Here is an 11127-nt window from a genome sequence, read left to right on the forward strand (position 1 = left end):
AGCATACCGATTCAAAGCTCGTGTAAGCATACATGTATAGGAATTGACATATTACAATTCAACACACCTCGTGTGTACTACTCGAGTATCCAACGATATTCTAAATGGTTCAACGGGCACAATTCTGTTATGAGGTTATATGATTTCGATACAAACTATTATAGGTATTTATATGAGATATATGAAATAATATTTCGTGATTTATTGATATATAAAATGATCGATACATGTATATGAAAATTGAATACTTGTTGAATTCATCAATGTGTATTGGATTTTATATGTGATTTACATGGCTAATATATTGGTGAACATGTGTTTAGGCTTTTGGAAAATTTGGTTGGGATATGCTATGTTTACTTACTTAAATTGTGATGAAATGACAAGTTAAATTCTGTGTTATACGAACTTACTAAGCTGAAATGCTTACTTTGTGTTATTTTTTTTGTATTTTATAGCGATTCAAAAGCTCGTTTGGGTTGGAAGCTTGCCAGAGTTATATCACACTATCCATCAGCTCTTTTGGTACTTTTAGTTGTTTAATTTTGGTTATAATGACATGTATAGGTTATTTCGGCTAATGTTGGCCTATGTGTGATATTGTGGTTGTGACCATATGCTTTGGCTTGTGTTTTGGTATATTTTGCTATGTATATGTAAATGGCCTTATCATGTTTGATGTGTGGTTTCGTATGGTTAGTATGTGAATTGATTTATGTTTGATGGATGAAAATTAAATGGTAGTTGAATATCCGTATGGATATGTATTATAATTTGGAGTGATTTAGTGCTTGTTGTAGAAAGCACATATGTATAATGATGTTAGTTTTGAAAGGTTTGTACTGGTATTTTTAGTGCACAAGTTACAAGTGACTTATATGACCATTTGATGCTAGAGATCAAGTACATAAATGGTAGTAAATGGTATGTTTTGATTAATGACCTACATTGTAAGTTTTGGTACAAATATGCATATAAGTTAGTTAAACAATTGGATATATTGAATGTTTAGATATCCATGCAGATGGAATCATTGATATAGTGAAAGTCACATCCGAGGACAACCTTGCAGACTCATTTATCTAGACTCTACTAGCTAAAAGTTTTGAGAAACACATAGAGAAAATGGGACTCCAAAATATGAATCATCTACTTCACTAAGGCTAGTGGGAGACTGCTGGATTTGGTGCCCTTATTGTAGTATATTAGTTTGTAAAATTGTAATTTTTTTCGAACATGTTGGTTAATAAAATAATTCATGGATTACATTAATATACTTTGCATAATGTCCTCATGTGAATTTTGCATGCAAAACAAAATAGAAGAAATTATTAGCTCACTGGTTGTCTAACATTTAAACTTATAATAAGCAGGATTACATGGTCAGATCGTAATACGAAAAGACAACTTATATTAGTAGATAAATATAGACATGTCCTTAGCCTAATTGGAAATGAGCAAACTAATTGAAAGACTAATATGTCATTTATCAAATCCAATTGAGGAGATGCCTTTTCTTGGGCATCAGAGCGAATTTCTCCTAGAAGATAAAGATGTAGATGTGACTGATTGGACTGGTAGTACATCAGACAGGACCTAAGAAGAATAGCTCTTGAATCCGTTTATAGATTTATTCACTTGCAACGTTCAAAGTGTGGCATGCCTTAATCCTGAGTGGATGATGGACTACGTATGTGTGACTCGTATACTTTGATGTTAGTAAAGCTTGAGCTCAAATAGATAAGGAATTGAAAGCTAGTGTGTTGGGTATATGACTTCTGCAATATGTAGCATCATTCACATTAGTGGAATTCGTAGCCTAAGACATGGGTAAATTATATTCTCTCATTGGAATTACATGATATATTAGAAGTAAATGAGACTACGTGTTGTTCATTTTTTTGATGAATGACTTGATTACTATTTGATAGTAATTGAGCTTTCATGAAGGAAGATGTAATGGTTACAATGAAATAGAATAGGATCATAATGGGAGAGCGGTTTTATCCCAAACAGATTAAGGATATTCTATGATGGTAATGCACTTATGATAAGGTCATTGGACGAGCACTAATTGAGTTTTTTCGTAATGGATTGTCATTAGTGAAAGCTCAGTCATGATACCATAGTGGAATGACTTTGTGACTAAATGAGTTTAAAATTAATAGGCGAAAAGCTGGAACTTAACTATAAATCATTTGAGCCCTAATTCGTATGTCGAATTGGTCCCTCTGCTAGCTCATTGAAACCGAAAAAGAACTGCATGTTTAATCAAATGAACAGAAATGGTAAACTTAGAGAAATGGAAAACATTCAGAATTGATTGTGGTTTTCTCATTAAATGGAAATGACCTGGATAATTAATTTATAACTTTTCAAATTATTAATTAATTAATTAATTAATTGAAGTTCAAAAATGGGAATTAAATTATTCGGTCATTCTGAACCCATTGAATGTAGACATATTAAATATGTTTTCTCATATATTTTTTTATGGTAAAGTTTCCATGATTTTAATGGAATTAGAATCGGGTTAGGAAAATTATTTAATTGGGAAAATTATTTATTTATATTAACTTATGATGTTTATGTTGGAAAATAGAAAAACATGTATTGTGTTGGATTGAATTGTAAAGTGTTGGGTTAAAAGTTCCGGAAGCACTTATAATTGGACCAAATACGGGAGAGGCCCAACAATCCCTCATGTTAATACATGGGACGACAAACCCTAGTGTATTTAACTAGGGTTGTCACCCTCTCTCTCTTAGTTGAACTAGGATTTTGTTATTCTATTGAAATAGACATTTACTAATTCAAAAAGGGTTTCACTTCTTCTCCCTATAAATAGATGGCACTGATAGTGCTGAATACACAACTTTGAGGTATTGTTATTCTGCCAAAAAATAGTGAGAATTTATTTTCTAAATATAAATTTCATTTTTCGGAATAAGAATTCTATTGGTTTCTATTAAAGAGAGTTTTTTGCTTTCCAACTGAAAATAAAGTAAACAATTTTTGGTTTTATGTTTGATTCGAACTCGTTCTATCCCACACTCTAAGCAATTCATGGTATGAGAATATCTAAGAAGACTATTCCATTGGAAGTCGGGAATGACAAGGATCCATCTAGCCAAAAACATAGGTGCAATTTTGGGAAAAATGTTATTCCAATAAATATCACAAATTGGCTCGGTTTTCAAATTTTTAATTTTCTGCTGTGCAAGAAAATTGTTTTCAAACCTGATTTTTTCCCAATAGTTAGGTGCTTACAATTATTATGTAAAATTTATAGATGATTATTCCAAATATGGGTATGTATACCTAACACACAAGAAGAGCGAAACCTTTGATAAATTTTAAGAGTTTCGTGTGTAAGTGGAGAAATTGTTAGGTTTACCCATAAAGACACTGCGGTCAAATTGAGGTAGGGAATATTTATCAGATGTGTTCTTAGGATATCTTGTAGAAATGAGATATTATCCCAATTAACCACGTCGAGAACTCCACAATCAAATGGCATGACAGAGACAAGGAATAGAACCTTATTAGATATGGCTCGATCAATATTAAGTTATTCACAGTTGCTAATATCTTTTTGGGAATATGCCTTAAAAATGGCTTGCTATATTCTGAATGATGTACCAATTTAGGCCGCACCTAAGACTCCATAAGAATTGTGGCAGGGAAGGACGTCAAGCCTAAATCACTTTAGACTCCATAAGAAACGACTCTAGAACCAACTCCTAATATTAGGCCTGCAAACGAGTTAGCAACATAGGGTGCTTCGTCATAGTAAGAGGGTCTCTCGTAGGCCTGAGTTCTTCCAATCTTGCAGAAGTATTTTTAACACTAAGTCTACCAAACAGGAAGATGATGACCCACTCATATTTAACGAAGTGATGCAGAGTGTTGATTCCAAGCTCTAAGAAATAACTATGAAAGTTAAGATGGATTGTATGAAATCCAACTTAGTGTGGGAAGTTGTAGACTTACTAGAAGGGATAAAAATCATAGGATGTAAATGGATCTATAAGAAGAAAAGAAATGCAGAAGGAAAAGTTGAAACTTATAAGACTAGACTTGTAACAAAGGAGTATGCTCAGAAATAAGGTATCGGTTATGAGGAAACCTTCCCTCCAATAACCATGCTTAAGTTGATCCGCATGTTATTATCCATTGCAATGGCTTTCGATTGCAAGATCTAGAAAATAGACTCAAAACAACATTTTTGAACGACTATCTTGAAGAAAACATTTCCATGGTGCAACCAATCGGTTGATGAACCTTATGTTTATAAACATATTAAGGATGAAAAGGTGGTCTTTCTCAATTTATATGTCGATGACATTCTACTCATTGGGAATGATGTAGGAATATTGTTACCGGTTAAACTGTGGTTAACACAATAGTTTAGCATGAAGGACTTAAGAGAAACTAACTATGTACTGGGTATTCAATCCTAGGGGTTCGAAAGAACAAAGTGATAACTTTATCACAAGCTTCATACATAGACAAGAGATTGGAACATTTTGCTATGGTAGATTCAAATAACAAAACTCAACCCTCTGTATCAGACTTTCATTTTTCTTTAGAGGACTGTCTTAAGATAATAAAAGAAAAGGAATATATGAGAAAGGTTCCTTAAGCTTCAGTAATAGGAAGTCTCATGTATGTAATGTTATTTACATGTCCAAAAATCTGTCTAGAAAGTAGGATTTGTGAGTTAGTATAAGAAAAATACCAGTCCAAGACACTAGCAAACAATTAAGCATATACTTAAGTATTTACGAAGAATGAGGGATTATATGCTTGTGTGTTCTAAAAGAGATCTTACTCCTATCGGTTATACAGATTATAACTTCCAAATGTGTTAGGACTCAAGGAAATCCAAATCACTATAAAAGCCAAATATGTGGAAACTTTTGAGGCAACAAAAGAAGCGATAAGATTTCGGAAGTTCCTTTATAATCTCAAAGTCATTTCTAGTATAGAAAAGTTATCACACTATTTTTTGATAACAGGGTGACAATAGCTAATATCAAAAAAATCAGAAACCACAGAAGGACAAAACATATTGATAGAAAGTATCATATCTCAAGAGAGGTAGTAACATATGAGATAGTGGATGTAGTTAAAGTATCATCAGGGCACAACCTTGCAGATACATTTACCAAGACTCTGGTGGCTAGGAGTTTTAGGAAACATGTAAAGGGTATGGGAATACAAAATATGACTCATTTATTTCACTAGGGAAAGTGGGAGACTGTCAGATCTAGTGCCCTTAGTGTAGTGATTTCGTCTATATATATGTGTAATTTTTCAAAGAAATTGGTTTCATAAAATATCCATAAACATCACTAATATCTTTGTATATTTCCCCTCAATGGTTTTTACTCACAGGAAAATGAAATAAAATATTGGATAATTGATTATCTAACATTTAACTAATATTTAGAGGTAATATGTGGTCGAATTATAATACGAAAAGACAACTTATATTAGTAGATAACTATAACACATCCTTAGTCTAATCAGAATTGAGAAAATCGATTGAAAGACTAATATGTCATCCAGCAAATCCAGTAGGTGAGATACCTTGTCTTAAGTATCGAAGTGAATGACTCCCAGAAGATAGAGACATAGATGTCACTGACTAGACTGATAGTACATCGAATAAAACCCAAGTAAATTATATCCTAGATGTGATTATGGATTTATTCACTTGTGACGTTTATAGTGTGACATATCTTAATCCTGAATGGATGATGGACTATGTATGTAGACTGGTATACTTTGATGTAAATAAAAGCCTCCTAAAATTGATGCATTAAATGACTTGGCAAAATTGTTGTCAGCTGCATCACATATGGACCTACCAGAAAGAAAAGTCTTTGACCATTGCTTTGGATCAGTCCTAAGTAGACTTACCTTAGCACTATGTTTGATACGATGAATCTTTTCAATGTGATCTTCAAATTCAGCAGTTATGTATGATTTGCAGGCTCTCCAAATTGCCTGTTGTAGGTCTTCTCCAAGATTTTATTTCCTCCAGTTGGCATATAGATGCCTTGCACAAACTCTTTGCTCAACCCTTGGCAACAACTCATATCTCCTCTATCAATCCCTAAATGTAAACAAAAACAAATGTATTAGATGGTTGGTTTAATAAAGTAAACATAAAATAATAAGAATTATTTAAGTAATGTATCTAACATACCTTCTATTTATTATTCATAAAAGTGAATCCATAACCATCACCAATTTGTAAATCTGAAATAAAATTATTAAGAAACCATCTTTATGTTTCTCTACTTTCATTCTCCACAACTACCCATGAAATAGGGTATATTTGGTCACTGCCATCTCTCCTTACAGCACACAATAGTTCCCCTTGAATCTTCCTTTCAAAAAGCATCCATCCAGACAAATAAAAGGTTTACAACACTCCATAAACCCTTTTCTCAAAGCATTAAACCCTACATAAAATCTCCTAAACTTAGAACCTCAGTAGAGGTTGGAATTTCTACCATCACCTCTATATTACCATCTGGATTTGCCGTTCTAAGTGCAGTTACATATTCCAATAGTTTGTTAAACTTATAGCTTCCCCTTCCATTTATTTCCTCTAGTGCCCATTTCTTATCCCTACTGCATGTACCCCTGTTGAGATCAACTCTCAACTCTTCCTTGGCTACTTTCTACATCTCAGTTAACTTTAGCTTTGGAATCACTCTGATTTTGCTTAAGAAATGCTCCCTAACAAACTTGTCAGATGGCCTTTTGCTCTTAAAAGTTATAGAACACTTGTGGGTTTCTATGAAGGTTTTTATCTTGTAAAACCCATCACTATTATCTTCAGAACATATATTTTAAATGGACACCCATCTTCCCTACACCTAGCCCTAGTCCTCCCATTTTCATTCCTAAGATAGACAATATCAAATCTTTTTTGACTGCATACTTTGCTAATGTAGTCTTAAATTTCTCTAGTCCCCTAAACAACATACCAAGATCCAAATGTGGGATTGGGTTATTAGGATCGAAACATACATGTTGGCTTCTCCTACAGACTACCTGACCATCTGAATCACTACCATAAAACCCCAAATTTGATGAATCAACGTAATCAGTCCTCCGACCTGGTGGATCTTAAACCTCACCACCATTTTTCTCTCCCCTTTCACTACTTTCACCTACTTTTGGACCCTCACCTCTCTATTTTCCCCTCATATTTTCTATACCAAGTTTTGATATTTCTCACCTCTTCATCCTTAGGTTCTACCCTTAAAGCTCCTTTACTGCCTAATGAGCTGTCTGTATCACTGGCCCCACTAGTTTCAGAACTTTCCCACTCTCAGCACATGCATCACTGCTCCCATTAAAGTCTGGTCCCGCATTAGATTCCCTACCTAGCTCAGTAAATGTTTCCCTAAACCCACCATTAACTCTCTCATTACAATTTAATTCTTCATTACAATTTGGTTCCTCACTACCAATATTTACATTCTTTTCCCTAGTGGCAGACAACAACATGGTATCATTAACAACATCAGTTGTGTCTACCTCGTGCTCAACATATACATGTACGGACCCTCTTTCTCTAATATGGCTAATCACTGCTGTGAATGATGAATTATCATAGCAAACACTCAGTCTCTTACTAAATCTACCCTACCCTCAGTATACAAAGTTCCTTATAGCTCTATATCCAGCTTCCACTACCATCTCACACAAAAAATTTGGGTTGAAATCCCATTGCAGCACTTCCCCTCCAACATAAGATGCACAAGGATTTGTAACAAAAGTTCCATCCAAATGCATATGCACCACACATTTATCCTAAGACATTATAGCACACTACACATGGATAATATAAACTATAATATACATGATATACATACATATTTTAAATAGTGCTAAACATAACATTCTTTAAACATAACATACATAACATACATTAAACATAACATACATAATATACATTCATAAATAGCAAAATGCTACGTAATATACATACATAACAGACATGTTTATAATAGTAATATACCACATAACAGTCACATACATAATAGTAAAATACTACAGAACATACAAGCATAACAGACATATTCATAACAGTAATATACCACATAACTATTACATACATAACAACAATATACCATGTAACAAACATACATAACAATAATATACATAACATACATACATAACAATAATAACAACATACATAACAGTAATATACATAACATACTTTGGTAAAGAAACATACATAATAGACATACCTTTCACCTTCAATCTCAATCTCCTCAACCCTCGATAAAAATCCACTCCAGTCACGAATGCCAACAAAAAAAAAATTGAAGTAAGATATAATACGAATAAAAAAATTTGAAGTCTGATATAATACAAAAAAATACAAAAATTTGTCAATATCAAACCAGAAAAATTTGTTTTCCCAAACCCTAAACAAAAAAAACTAAATGTTCCAAAAAGAATAGAAAAATTGTTTCCCTAAACCATATACCAAAAAACCGAATGTTCCTAAAAAATTGTCAGTTTGTGAGAATGAGTCAAAACAAAAAGGTTTTATTAAAAAAAAAGGCAACCAAAAGCCCATTGAAGATGAAAAAATCTTTCTATTGTGAAAATATGACAATCTTAGTTCGATACAGAAATAAAAAAAACCCACAAAAGTAGAGTCAAATACCTGTAATCGATGATAAGAATATGGTAATCTTGATTCGTATAAAACAAATAGTTTCGTAATTGAAAGGGACAACTAATTGTCGATAAAACAAGGTTTTTTCTAGTGAGATGGTGAATAATTTCTCAGACGGGTGGGTAATCGAAAGAGTTTCACTTAAGAATGAAACCAAAATTGGTGAAAGGTTTCAAATGAAATACAATAAGTGATGGAAGAGTTTTTTAAAATGGGATTGTAAAAATGTTTTGTTTTCCCTGGCTTTTGATCTTAACAAAAAACCTAACAGTTTTCTTAATCGAAAGGATTTTTCCCTAATAGATTCTGTAATCGATGGAAGATGTTTAATTGTTTTTAATTTTTTCTTTTTTATTAAATGATGTATTTATTTTTTTTCCAATGGCTCGGGTAAAAAAAGAAACACGGGTCAAAGGGGTGTTCGGATTACGACATGTGCTGACGCGCGAGTGGCCAACGTTGCCACGTCAGCAAAATGTTAACGACGTTAGGCTCAGGACCAAACAGTGGAGGGAAAAAAGTTTTGGTACCAATCTGGGATTAAAAAAACCATAGGTACCAATCTGAGAGGAGTGGATAAGTTCAGGTTCTAATCTTATATTTAACCCAAAAAAGAAAAAAGCTTGTCATGTATCAAGTAGAAAGCTTGCCTTACGTCAAGAAATACTTGATATAAATATATTTCGATTATATAATTTTAAAATAGTTATAGCTATTATACTATTCACAAATTTAGACTTTAGTTTATATATTTTTATTTTCAAAATTTTAGTTATTTTTTTATATTTAAAATTTAGGTCTATTTGTTAACACTGTTATTTTTTTTGTTAAATGATTGTACTAAACCTGTATTTATAAAAATAATTTTAAGAGTATTCTGAATTGCTAAATCTAAAAGTGAAAAGACTAAATTCTAAATTCGTAAAGAGTATAAAGACTCATGAATATTTTAACTATTACTATATATAAATATATTTATATGCAATTTTAAAATTTAAAATTAATTATTAGCTTCAATAACTTAATTAAATATATTCTTTTAATTTTCAATATAATTATAAAAAATAAAAAGATTGTAAAAATAAAAAATTAAATTTCATACTGATCGACACAAATCAATATGTATAGGTAGAGTGATTTTCGCAAAATAAGGCCTATAGGCTGTTTTTTTAATTAATTAGGCTGTTAGGCCAGTTTTAAAATTAATTAAGGAAATAGGTAATTTTTAAGCTATTAATTGAGGTTTTGACCTTTTTAGATATTTTTGTCAAAAAAGAGAAGGTTGATGCCATAATCATACGAAAAAACTCTGGGAACTTCCGGTGTAAACAATGTAATTTTTTTGTCTATTTCCAAGCAGGCAGTATCTTAAACTTTTCATTCTTGCCCGAAGGTTGATATCAAGGTGGACACAAGAGAGCTCTGAAAAGGAGAGCGGATGTTCCGGCACAGTAGAGGTCAAACTTGGTTCGACACAATAATGATTGTAGTTATTAATAGGTTGTGTAATAACGAAAATTGTCGGCACCCTAAAAGGAGCGTCACCTTTACTGCACTGCAATAGTTGCTCCCTCATTGAGAGTCTTCTTATGTCTATGACGGTGCCAGCCTTCGAATAAGAAGGAAGGTTAAAGGTACCGGTTGCCTAAAAATGGAGAAAAAATTTATATCGATTATAGTAGGAAGCCCTAGAGTTTTTTTGTATGAATATGCCATCAAACTTCTATATGGTATTTATACGGCATCATTTTTGGGTATTTGAAAAGATTGAGCTCGTGGCCACGCAACGACCTTCAACTAGCTCTCCCGTTAAACCTTGATTCATTATTGCATAACGACCATCAATTGAGACCTCCAGGTCGACTTCCATCCTTGACCGTAGAAAGAAAATCACCCCATAATCGACTTACCTAGTATAAAATTTGGAGGCAATGATCCTATCTTAGCATGATATATGAAATGTGTGTGGCTTGGAGCGATATCGCATCATCGACGATTCAAAAATACCACGAATGTAAACCAAATATTTTTAGCGACGAAATTTTAAGACTGAAAATTTATTTATTGTGGAGAAATGGAGAGGATTGGAGAGAAATTATATGACTGAGGGATGATGAAGCTTGGTATGTAAGAGCCATTTTATAGCCACATGGAAGGGTCTGTTTGTAAAGGAAAACCTTAAAAGCGAGCTGGAACATATTCTAAATGTGTTGAAGTGTTTAAACCATCCCAATTATTTCATCCAAATAATTACGAGGTTGTAATGCAAATTTCTTGTATCCGTTGACCCCTATAAGTATGAGGTATTTGATGTTATTAGCGAGACGCATCTCGAGACGGTCATATCATCACCCATATCAAGTGAAAATGCTATTATTGAGTTATATGTTGAGTTCGTCGGTGTTGGTGGA

The sequence above is a fragment of the Gossypium hirsutum genome, chromosome D12 (assembly GCF_007990345.1).
Source record: "Gossypium hirsutum isolate 1008001.06 chromosome D12, Gossypium_hirsutum_v2.1, whole genome shotgun sequence".
NCBI classification, from domain to species: Eukaryota; Viridiplantae; Streptophyta; class Magnoliopsida; order Malvales; family Malvaceae; genus Gossypium; species Gossypium hirsutum.